A 12,416-nucleotide genomic window follows, 5' to 3' on the forward strand; every position below is an offset into this window, starting at 1 on the left:
GTGCCCCCCACCCAGTTTAAAACATTTTAAGTCAACAGCAGTTTGGGGGCTGGAGTTTGATTCAGGTAGACCCTTCTACAAACCAGTCAAAATGATCATCACTTCCAGGGAAATGTTGGGGGTGATCCTGGGAACACCTGCAGCAGGCAGACTCCCAGCCTTTCCCACCTCTTCCTCAGTGTCCACTGCTGTGAGCTCCCTCCAGACTGATTTATCTCACTGCTGCCAGGCCTGGGCTCTGCAAGCCTGAGGTCCTACTCAGGGCGGCCACTGCCCAACCCCACACTCATTCCCGCTCTCAGGAATCAGCTGATGTCCTTCTCTCCCACTCCCCCAGAAGCACTGGAGGGCTTTCTGCTCCAAGAAAAGGAAACATTTCCTCCAAACAGCCTTTGATGTGATGGGTTTGGGCCCTGCAAAGTTCATGCCTCTGTTAGGAACTTGTATCAAATACCCCAGGGGGCAATTGTGGGGCTATTTGTCTTATATCCTCCTACCTTGGGCAGCCCTGCTCACCCACTGACATGCCAGGGGTGTGGGTCTCTGTCTCAGGATGAGTTTCTAGTCTCCTCCCACCCAAAGACTTCATGACCCCTTCCCCATTTGGGAGTAGGTTCTAGTACCAAGAAGCCATCTTGCTGAGGACCCAAAGGTCCCCTCAGATGTGCCCAAAGGGTTTGAGGCCTCAGACAGGACTCCTGTTGACTGATATGTCCATCAGGTTGCATTGGGCTGCAACACATAACCCCACCTCAACAAAAAGAAAAATGTGTTCTCTCACTGGAGCAGAAGTCCTGAGGCAGGGCAGCTCTGGGTCAGTTGATTCATTGGCTCAATAATTTTTTTTCAAGGACTCAGGTTTCTCTTCTGCCAGCATCCTCAGTGTTTGGCTTGGTCGCTGGGGTAGCTCCCTAAGGAACAAGGTGGTCGCCACCTGCCAGTACTCACATCCAGACACTGCAGTACCTAGCAGAAGGAAGAGGTGCTTTATCTTTTTTGCTCCTCTCTTCAAGAGGAGAGAAGCTTAACCAGTGGTCCCCTGGGCAACCCTTTGATTCTCACTGGCCCTGATTATATCCTATGATCAAGCTCAAGGAAACACTGAAGAGAGTTGGAACCTCCATTATTTTGGTTTTTTTCAGGTGTCTCTGGAGACATATACACCCATTCCTGAGCAAAGCCGGGCTCTGAAGACAAGGAGAAGGGATGGGGGGCAGTTGCAGAGTTTGCAAGACCACCACACTAAACTTTGGGGTCACCCTTTGCTGTTTATCATGTACGTGCTTTGTTATATTTTTTACCCTTTTCCTTTTTTACATAAGAAATACATAAATATCTTCTTGCTCTGAGTAACTTATTCAACACGGAAGTATGTGGAGTAGAAATATGAACTGTGTCTTGCACTACCCTCCCCCAATCTCACTTTCCTTCCCAGAAGGAACTTCTGTCTCAATTTTGGTGTGTCCTTGTCCTATCCCCTTTATGCATTTGCCTATAAGCCTATGTTCATACACACATAGATGCTTTACTTTCATTTTTACATAAGTGGTATCTTGCTCTGCTTCTGGCCTTTTCCCACTTAGCTCTCAGTACTTCTAGATCCACTTCATTCATTGTAATGACTGAATATTATCCCAAAGGTAGATATTCCATTGCCTTATATTTTAAGTAGCCTTTCAATCTTGTGCCTTATCTTTCTAGCTGGAGCACAAACATTCCAAGGACATATTTTTCTTTCTATATCCAGGCACTTAATATAATATTTTCCTACAAAACGAAAGTCAATTAACAGCTATTGATGGGAGGATTCTCTCTCCCTTAGCTGTCTTAGTACTTCTAGTGGCCTGACGAGGAGCTGTTCTCTGAGCCAGTAAAGGTACACAGCTTATCACTTTGTAATTCTTTTGTCTACCAACAAGAGTGACAAATAAATCTATTAGCAAGAGAGAGTTGATAATTTTCCACTGCTCCTTTGGTAGTATTTTCTGGGTACAGGACAGCACAACATCTCAATCTATCTGAGCGGTTGTCAATTCAGAGCACTTGGGGTACTTGCAAAGTTATACATTATCTCATTGTTCAGCTCATAGGAACATCGGGGCAGAGTTATTAACAGCCCACACTTCCTGGAGAACCATTTCAATGGCTACTAATGGTGTTCACAGACTGTTGAGCTGGAAAAGTTATCCATTTGCTTAGATACACATTCTTAATAACCCTTTCCAGGTTTCCTAAGGCAGTCACAACTACATAAAATAGATTACAACTGAACCTATTCTAGACCCTTTAGTGGGGAGAAATTACTTCAATATGAGGTTATCACTTGCAAACAGACCAACCAAATGAACCTCTCAAGGCAATCACTCTTTAAGCAGATGTTGGCATTCAGACCTGCTGATAGCATCAATGGATATCGTCTTAGGCCTTGGTGGGGCTCCTTGTACTTCTGAATCCATGAGCTTCCTGTGGTAGCTGAAAAAATTACCATTGTGAAAAAGCAAAGAAATGAAACACATGTCTCCCAGATGTGCTCTTTGCATTGGGGAAGACTCTCAAAGTTTGGGCCTTAACAGGAAACTTGGAACAATGAAAGGAAATCAAGCAATAGGAATGAAACTGAAATTAGTTTATGTTCCTCAGCTGATAACACACAAGGGGAAACTTTTTGATCAATCATTTTAATTAGTATTGATTATGAAAACTCTGGTCCCTACTATTGAAAAGTCTCCAAGTGTTTGGGGAAATAAGGTACCCATATATGAAATATTGGACACCACCACCAGGTAATATGGGATCAAGACTAAGTAAATGCCTATTATGGGTTCAGGGTGAGAATCTATTGAGATGGTAAGGGTATTCTTCCAAAAAGGGCTGGGAGTATGTCTTGTTATACTCTGAAAGAATTGTACTTGACCCTTCTGCTCACTTATTTAAAAAAAACAAACCAACAAACACACACACACAAGCAATTTTCTCTGGGAACCCAGCCTACATTTCTTTGCTGACTTGCCTGCCTCTGTGTGCGTCTTCATATGTCAGGGTTGGAGGATTCCCAACCTGCCCCCTCTGTGTCTGTACCACCTCCCCAAACTTGAAATAGTCATGATCACTGAAGATCTTTATGGCCCTTCAGGCCAGACTTACACTCACCATCTCACCCAAATTTGTTGAGGAAGCTATTGCTGGCAGATGGGGAAGGTAGAATCGGGAGAAAAATCTAGATACCTTTGTTACAAAGGGTTAAGAGGGTTCATAACAAATAGGTCAGAGCCTGATTTTTAGGGACTTGGCTGGGAGCTACCATACAGGTTCCACCTCCATGCCCTGGCACCGATGTCCCCCTCACCTCATGTGGGTGTTTCTGTAGACAAATATTTTTTCAGGCCAGCATTGGATTATATGGCTGCAGACCCTGGAATTCAAAAGGGAAAGATGAAACCTTCACAGCAACTTGGGAGTTTTCTTTCAAGTGGAGTTTTCTCTACAGAATGTTTTTGTTTTAACTGGTAATTAAAGATGGCCAAAACACTCCTGAAGAAATGGGTTTTCCTCCTCTCCAAGCCCGTCTTTCCAAGAGAAACAGGCACAGGCAGGGCCCTGAGTAGAGCCAACTGCTCCTGGTAGTTTATGGTCTGGTCCACGTCAGTTTCTCATGTGTTCCCCTTTCCAGGGGCTGCAAGACCCAGCAATCTGGACCCAAGCCAAGAAGTCAAGAACTGTTGACACCGACGTCTCCACTCTCCTACTGACACCAGCGACCACCCAGCCCAGCGCAACCATATGGCCTCTTGTTTTCCTGATGTATGAGGTGGGTAGAACGCTTTCCCCCCAGAAGAGGACTCCAAGGGATCAATTAGTTAAAACCTGTAAACATGTATCATTATAATTATTATTCCAGTTTCTAGTTAAACTTGCACTGGCCAAAAGGAAAGAAAATACCCACGCTGCCTCTGAGGGCAGCTACCCTTGCTTTTCCGGTTTTTCCAGTCGGGCTGATGGGAGAGTGCCCCGAGCAGCTCAGTGCTCAGGGGAGCGGAGCGGGAGCTGTGCACCCCGCATTTGAGGATCCGGAGGCCAACAACACGACCGAGCCCTGGATTTAACGGGGCTCTGGGCGTTCACACCGCGGGCTCTAGCCGAGGCCGGACGTCTCTGCTGAGCCCCCGCGGGAGGAAGCGGGTCTCAGGCAGGGCCCTGAATCTCTCCCCCGGGCAGCGTGGCAGGGGCTGGCAAACAGACTCGGTTTCTAGGGTGTCGCTCTGAAACCAGTGCCTCGGAGGGAGCCACTACTGCTCTCCCGGAGAGAACCGCCTCCGGACTCCTGAGGCTGTTAAGAGACAATTTCAATGTGGTAGCGGCAGCCCATCCTCCAGGCGCTGCCTCCGCCCGTCCATTGCTCCTCTTCCCGGGAGACGCTCAGACAACACCACAGCCAGCACTCCACGGCTCCCCTTCCCTGGGTCTAAAAAGTTCCATCTCATCCCGACTCCTTTCCCCTTGGAAAGCTCCATGCCCACACATCAAAGCTTCTCCTGACTTAGCCCAAAACGAGGCTGCCCCGGGGCGCTGGGCACGTGACTTCCGGTCAGAGCGCAGGTCTGGTCCATGCAGCTTCCGGGAGGTCGGAGCGCAGCCTCCTCGCAAGATGGCGCCGCCGGAAGTGCCCGCTGCCAGCCCCGCAGTTCCCGCCCACAGGCGTTGTGCACTGTGGCGAGCGCAGCAGCTGTGCCCGGCCCGGGTGGAGACAGGCAAATAATTCCACACTGTTTAAACGGTGGTTTTTAAAATATTTGTTCAGTATTTGCTCAGAGGAATGGCTGAGTGCTCTGAATAAACAAAGGGAGGGCCCAGCAGGAAGAAGGGCCCTTGGGGGCAGCTTCAGCCTCTCCCCTCGGCTCAGAGACTTCATTTCTGGCCTCCAATCCGCAGGCCCCTGTGAGCAAAACAAAAGCCTGGCAATTCGGGGCACCCGGCCTGTGTCAGAGGGCGCTGTCCTCACTCTGGCCTCGGCACCCCTCCCTCCAGGCCCTATTCGAGTACCTTCCCTGTCCCCAGCTACCCCACCCCCCAGGGCAGTTCTGCAAAAGACGGTTGTCTCTGTCTTGCTGGCGTTTCGGGGGCTGGAGCAGACATTCAGCGGGCTTGCCCTGGCGAACAGGACGTGTAGCCTCCCTCCAAGTGTAGAAGGAGGCCTGAGCAGTAATGATCCTGGGGGAGGGGGTTGTCCCGCTTGCCCGGCTGCCGGTGCCCACCACTCCTGGCTCAGCCAGTCCCGGCCCCACCCCCTACCCCCACCCCACACACACAGTATCGGGTAGGCATGGCACAGACAGTGTGTAGGAGTTGGGAAAGCTGGCTCTGCAGGGCTTCATGAGCTTGATTCTGGCTTCTACCTTGACCTTCCTTCAGGGGCCCTCCGTCCTCTCTCCCAGCTGTGCAGTTCTGCTTATGATGCTCCTTACAATTGCAAAGCACTTGCACCCATCCCCTATGGCTCCCTGAACTTCAGCTCCAGCCTCCTGTACCATTTCCATGAAAGCAGCTCTTGCTTCCTGGAAACTGGCATTTGGATATCCAGCGTAATATTCTTCCTTTGTCTGTCTGAAGCAAATCCAAAATGATCACTTAAACACATTTGATCTGCAACATCGAATCAAAACTGTTCCCTAGAATATGGGATAAAAGGCAGAAGAAAACCCAAAGCAGAGCAAGCAGTGTGTTTTGTAGAACTCATTCTGCCTCTGCCCTGAGAAGACTTGTAGTGGAGAGTGTGTTGTGCTGAAGGCCCTAAGTGGGCAGGGAGCTTCCCTCCCCAGCTCCCACTGGTTGGGATTATGTACATATATAAATAGAGTGATTATATACCACTTCTAAGAATATTATTTCTGAGACCAAGGGTATCGCAGTGAATTGGCCACGTGCAGAATAGAATTAAACAGGAAATGCGTATGCCTCATTTGTAGAAGTTAACAGAGCTTCGGGTGGCCAAGACACTCCCTCTATTCAGGACACAGGGCCAGATAACCTTTTTTTTTTTTTTAATTCAACTAACCAACCCCAACCTCCTTTCTGCCCATTTTGTGTCCACAGAGTAATTAAATACTGAGGCAGTTGTCCCTGGACTCTTTGACCTGGTGATGGCTATGATACCTGGAAGCCTCAGCTCCCCTGCCACACCTTCCACTGAGGTTTATATGGTTCCCAGAGGCTGATCATTGCCTGCTACTAAAAATACTCACCAGCCACTGGTGATGGCAATCTATGAGTTGTGTTTTTCCCTTTGTCGATGTCTCTTGACCTTTACAGCATGACTGAATTTTTATGCAGCCCTTTGTCTCGTGTTGTAACTTTTGGCTGACTGATATGTGCTGCCATTTCTTATAGCTCTTGATTCTATTCTCTGCAATAGGTACCTTGTTCCATGTTATATTAATACATGTTTTTACTTAAAAAAGGAAACAGAAGCATGTGATGTCAGATACAAAAGTCTTTCTCCTTCGTCTTGACCCTTAACTTCACTTCCCAGAGGTAACCACAGCGAACAGATTTTTATACAGCCTTCGGAAAGGCTCTTTGCATGATCAAAATGCATATACTTCTTGTTTTACACTAATATGATCACACTGTACCCATTGCACTCAACTGGCTTCTTAAAATTGTGTCTTGGAGCTCTTTCTGCATGACTACCTGTAGGAGCACTGAACCTTTTAATGGTGCCTTCTCTCCTGTGTGGGGTGCCATCGGCTAACTAGTCTCATGGAAGGCCATCTTGGTTTCATCTAGTTTTATCCCTCGAAGAAAGAGCCAATGAGTGCTGGATATTGTGTTACGTGTGCCTTTGCTTGCTGTAAGAGGATATCTGTAGTATGAATTTCTAGCAGGCAGATTGCTGGGTTAAAGAGTATTCACAATTGACATTTTGATAGTTATTCCCAATTCGCTTTCCAAAAAATGACACCAATAGTATGATAGTACAACAAGGAATTTTTTTTTTTTTTGTAGAGAAGTAATTGCCAACTCGGCTATCCGTACATGGAAACCCACCATGCTTTAAGCCTCATTTCCATCAAAGCCAGCTGATTTAGGCTGGGTCAAGCCAGGAAGAAGTTTACATATGCCCTTCTCTCTGCATTTCTCTTATGAAACTGTATATTTAAGATATGAGCAATTCCGAGTGGTTTTTACATTTTCTTTTCACTGTGGCCACCTGAATTTCACTTAGCCCAAGGCCGATTTGTTGTGTGTGTGCATTGTGGAAGGGGAGCAGTTTAGGGGTGCTGGTAAGGGGTCTCTGAGCCTTGCAGAGCTGGTGGGGTCCTGGGGTGAGCTGCAAACTGTGGGCTCAGAGGCTGGGACTCCCTGAGATGTGCTGTTCTTAGGATTTCCTTTCACCTTTCCAGTCATTCCGTGTTTCACAGTCAAGATGCCCCTGTTCTTCAGCCCCTTTTGGCCTATGTTGTCCATTAGAAAATTATTAATGGGTTTAATTGGGTCATTGTCCTAGGGTTCCCACCTCTGCAGCTGTACTTTCCAAGCTACTTGGGATGAAAGACTACTTTTTAAAAATTTCCAATTTGTTATGAACTAGTACTTTTGTAAAAGACTAGAAATCCTGAATTACTAGAAAAATGAAATTAAAAAATACATACAAAATGCAAGTTCAATTTCTTCTTACATTTCACAGACATAAAATAACTTTGTTGTTTTGCTACGAAACTGTTTTGAAATGCTTAATCTCAGTTTCTGTTCTCATCTCATTGGTGATCTGGAACAGTTTGAGTACTGCTCTAATACACTTCTCCAGAAGCTTCTGTGAACTTCCTTTTGGCCCCAAACCTTTATGTTTTTTACTGGGAGAGTGATCTTCACCCAATAGGGGAAATCATCCAGGCTTTCAACCACAGAGGCCTTGGGTCAATTCCCAGCATTAACACCAGGCATGGGCTAAGCTCGGGGTCTAGTCCGATTGACCCGGGTTCCCCCTTCTCACCTGGCCTTTCTCATCATGGCTAGCAGTAATCATGTGTTTAGGGTGCCATGATCTCCTGACTTCAAATTAGAAGACATCATTTTCTTTCCTTCAGATTTTACTTTCTTGATTTAAGTCAAACATCAGCCTTGCTATTATCGTGTCTTCTCTATAACTCACTACAAACAGGAGAAATGTGAAATTTAGGGTTGTGAATAAAAGGGAAGCAATTGCACTTTTCCTATCAAGTCATTCAAACTTTTCAATTCACATTTTAAACAATTTTACACCTTGTGAGATACTTCGGGTAGGTCTTAATACAAGGGAAAAAATGAGCAGCAACCCCCCCAAAATGTGAGATTTTTAAGTCTTTTGTCTTTAAAAAAGGCGAACTATTACAATTTTAAGTACTTGGAGAAAAATAGTTTTCAGGTTGCCTTTGAAACCTGAAGCAGCAGATTAGAGCGACATCTAGTGGTCATTACTAATATGTACTCTAGTCCATTATAAAACCGATTTCCCTTTGTTTTGAGCATTTTTTAATCTGGAGCGTAGCTTATAATATATGGTGTATCATAGTTTAAAAGTTTTTTTTCTCACTGATACTTCTTACAGTTTTCTTAAGTTCATCAAAATATGAATGTCCATGTGAAACTTTGTAGGACATTCATTCATTCAGTAATATTTATTGAATATTGAATTGTATCTGTATTGTATTGACTTACTGTATGTATTATATTCATTGCGTACATTTTAATTGCATTATATTTCAAAACTCTTCATTGTGAAGTATAACGTAGGTCTTTCTCCTTTATGATACATTTATACATTGATATTAATCAGATCTAACTCCCTAAATTTAAAAATCTATTTTTGTCTAGACCCAGTAGTTCTCAACACTGGCTACATATTAAAATCGCCTGCAGAATTTTCTAAGTTCTAACTAGCCAAACCACACTTCTCAGAGATCTGACCTAACAGTATGATAGGTCTAGGGGTGAGGTCTAGGGATGAAGCCGACACATAAAGAATTTTTGCAAGCTTCCAGGTGCCTGGATGGCTCAGTGGGTTAAAGCCTCTGCCTTCAGCTCAGCTCATGATCCCAGGGTCCTGGGATCGAGCCCCGCATTGGGTTCTCTGCTTTGCAGGGGGCCTGCTTTCTCCTCTCTCTCTCTGCCTGCCTCTCTGACTACTTGTGATCTCTGTCAAATAAATAAATAAAATTTAAAGAAAAATTTTTGCAAGCTTCCAAACTTTATTTTTTAAGAATTTATTTATTTATTTGACAGAAAGAGAGAGAGACAGCAAGAGATGGAATACAAGCAAGGGGAGTCAGAGAGGGAGAAGCAGGCTTCTTGGTGAGCAGGGAGCCCAATATGGGGCTCGAACCCAGGACCCTGGGATCATGACCTGACCTGAGCCTAAGGCAGACGTGTAATGACTGAGCCGCCCAGGTGCCCCGAAAGCCGCCCAGGTGCCCCAGCCTCCCAGGTGCCCCGGGACTGACCCCCCCTCGGCATACTACCAGGATGGCATAATGGCTCTTGACCTGGCTAGTGCAGGAGGAGAATGTGATACTGCATCAGACCAAACTTTTAATTTCCATTGTGTTGACTGAGAACTTGTTCCTTCATTCAAGTCAGATGTTTTCAAGATTAAATGGATTTTTTAATAGTTGAGAAACACTCAGTGTTTTGTTTTATAAACAAAGAGTAAACAACTCTTGTTTCTTACAAGAGTTATATTGTTATATATATTTCCTTACATATTATAATTCATATTATAATATGAATGCAAAGAAACTCTACGTATTAAAGGAATCATGGATAACCTTAAAGCTATGATATTCAAGAAAAAAATCCATTCCTGTAGACATCATCATTTAGTGTCTCATCAAATAATGTTACATTTGAGGTTTACACATTCATCCACACAATATTATTTGGAGTAAACACCAAGATGAGATCAGGAATGCCAATGAAGTATGAAACAGTGGCTATGAAATTTACAAGATGTCACAGTAATATATTTGTAACACACCATAATCCTCCCAAGTAATGTCTATCCACTAAGGGGGGAAGAAACATCTAAGGTATCATTTCCTCGGAATATTCTCTTCTTGGCTGAGAGTGAACCCTGTTAATTCCGGGACTGACCCCTCGGCATACTACCAGGATGGCATAATGACTCTTGACCTGGCTAGTGCAGGAGGAGAATGTGATACTGCATCAGACCACAGCAGGGAAAACAATAGTGTTACATGGGAGACAGTGTGGAGAAGAAAGGATCCCATTCATTTCTGGGCCCTACCCCTTGCTAACGTTGTAATCTTGTGCAAGTCAGATCTGTTGTTTCCCCTCATTGCGAACTTGGGGTAACAGCACCGACTTCAGCTTCTGTGGCTACTAGAATTCGTATCTGTAAACCAGAACACATACTGGGCAGCTGCTGTGGTAGTGAGAGCTTACTGTTACTCGTGGTGGTTTATTCTTACTGCTTTTAGCTCATCACAGAAAGTCAAAACGTGGTCTGCCATAGTCGAGGCAGAATAGGACCATTAACCCCTTCCAGCCTGCTGGTCCGGCCCCCATCGACTGAGGTAGACAAGGTTCAGACATGGGATTCATGTTTAAACAATAGCTGGGCCCCGTTAGGGGTCCTTGGGCTTCATCCATCACTGGGCTTTTTAAATTCATAGAACTCTTTTTTCTATCCAGTGTTCTCTCATGGCTGAGTAACAAAGTCCGAAACTATTCTCACTTCAGTCTTCCTCATCCCCCGAAGAACAACCTTTATCCAGGAACAGGAGTTGGCTGGGAGCCTGCTGTGTGAGCCCTGGAGTAGAGAGAAGCAGGGGTCCTGTAATTCAGGCCCAGGCTGCTGATAAGAGAGATTAACAGAGCCAGCAATAGCCACGGATTGCAATGGCCATGCTTGGGGCTGGGGCAGGAAGGCTGCGCCCATGCCACACTGCAGGAAATATGGAAGGAAAGCAGTCGGAAGGCAATTTTCAAGTATGAAGTGTGGGGCACTGAAGTCCATAGGTTCCAACTCAGTTCGCCAGTCTAAGCCCCAAATGTACCAGATTCTACCCCATACCCACACCTTTGTGCACGGTCCTCCCTGAGTCAGATGACGGTGGCCATATCCTAATAGTCCCGAGTATGTTCTGATTGGATCTTAAACTGTTTCTGTCCCTCAAACTAGTGAATCTCAATCACGCTTTTCAGGTTTACGAAAAGAATCATATGGACAGAAACTCTCTGCAGACATGTCAGTACAAGCCTGCAGATCTCCTCACGTTTCCTTTTGCTAATATGAGCTGGACAGGTCATGCAAACAGGGGCTAGCTTTAGGGCAAATCTTCCAGCCCGCAGCCAAACTCGTTTTCTTCTTCTTCAAGGCAGAGAAACAAGGTCCAGGCCGGCGTAGGTCATCACCAGGCAGAGCGCGCTCCCATCACTGAGAAAACACGGTGCTGAGTCACAAGCCTTGGTCTCCCTTGATGAGCTGGGCCACCTTGGGCCACTCAGTTAACTTCTCTGTATTTGTTTTCTCATTATCACATGAGATCTAATAACACCCATCACACAGAGTTTTGTGTGGGTTAAATGAAGCGGTGTAAATGAAATAGCTAGCACAGTGGTGAAGGTTAGGTTATTATTAAAATGTAACTGGAGCATTTTTTAAATTTAAAAATTTTTTTTTTCATTTTTGATTTGGCAGACAGATCACAAGTAGGCAGAGAGAGAGAGGAAGGGAAACAGGTTCTCTGCGAGAGCCTGATGTGGGGCTCGATCCCAGGACCCTGGGATCATGAGCTGAAGGCAGAGGCTTTAACCCACTGAGCGACCCAGGCGCCCCCATCTACTGGAGCTTGAAAGCAAACATCAAGAGGACCAGCAATTTACTAGTGAAAGCTGGTTGAATTTTTACAAAGAATAGGAAACAGGTAAGCCAAACGGGAGCTTAAGAAAAGGGATTACATCTCCTTCTTGGAAAATAATGCTTTGGAGGGGAGGCCGTGGCTGGAGGTATCCCTCCATCCCGAGGCATCACTGGGCTGCAGGAACAGGTCGGACCTCGGCTTAGCTCTCAGCCAGGAAGGAAGGTGTGGGGACACACGACTCAGCCCTCCCACCATTTCCTTTCAGGTGCCTGCCCTCGACTTCTGTCAGACCTGGTGCTGGACTCCTGCATAGGGGCTGTGCGCTAACTTGCAATAAATAGACTAAAACGGGGGAACTTTGCAACTAAGCCAAGTCAAACACCACTGTGAAAACCTATCCTGAGTTGCCCCGAGGTGTTTCCAAAAGCAAAGCAAACATTATAAATGAACAGCATTCTCTAATTCTCCTCCTTGGGGGAAACCAGTGTAGGAAGACAGGTAGACTCTGTTTGCAGCGGGGACAGGCTTCAGGCTCAACACCGCCCATGGGGTCACTCC

At 45.8% G+C, this 12,416-nt stretch overlaps 1 protein-coding gene across 1 annotated transcript in view; it reads left to right on the forward strand.

Moving 5' to 3' along the window:
- Window positions 1–1,171: 1,171 nt before the first annotated feature.
- Window positions 1,172–12,416, forward strand: part of CLDN14 (claudin 14) — a 36,823-nt gene continuing 25,578 nt past the window's right edge. The window contains exons 1-2 of the mRNA XM_082722792.1: window positions 1,172–1,276; window positions 3,671–3,808. The gene's annotated coding sequence lies outside the window, so the exon portion shown is untranslated. The remainder of the gene's footprint in view (window positions 1,277–3,670; window positions 3,809–12,416) is intronic.

This window comes from Mustela nivalis (assembly GCF_964662115.1).
Source record: "Mustela nivalis genome assembly, chromosome: 1".
Classification (NCBI taxonomy): domain Eukaryota; kingdom Metazoa; phylum Chordata; class Mammalia; order Carnivora; family Mustelidae; genus Mustela; species Mustela nivalis.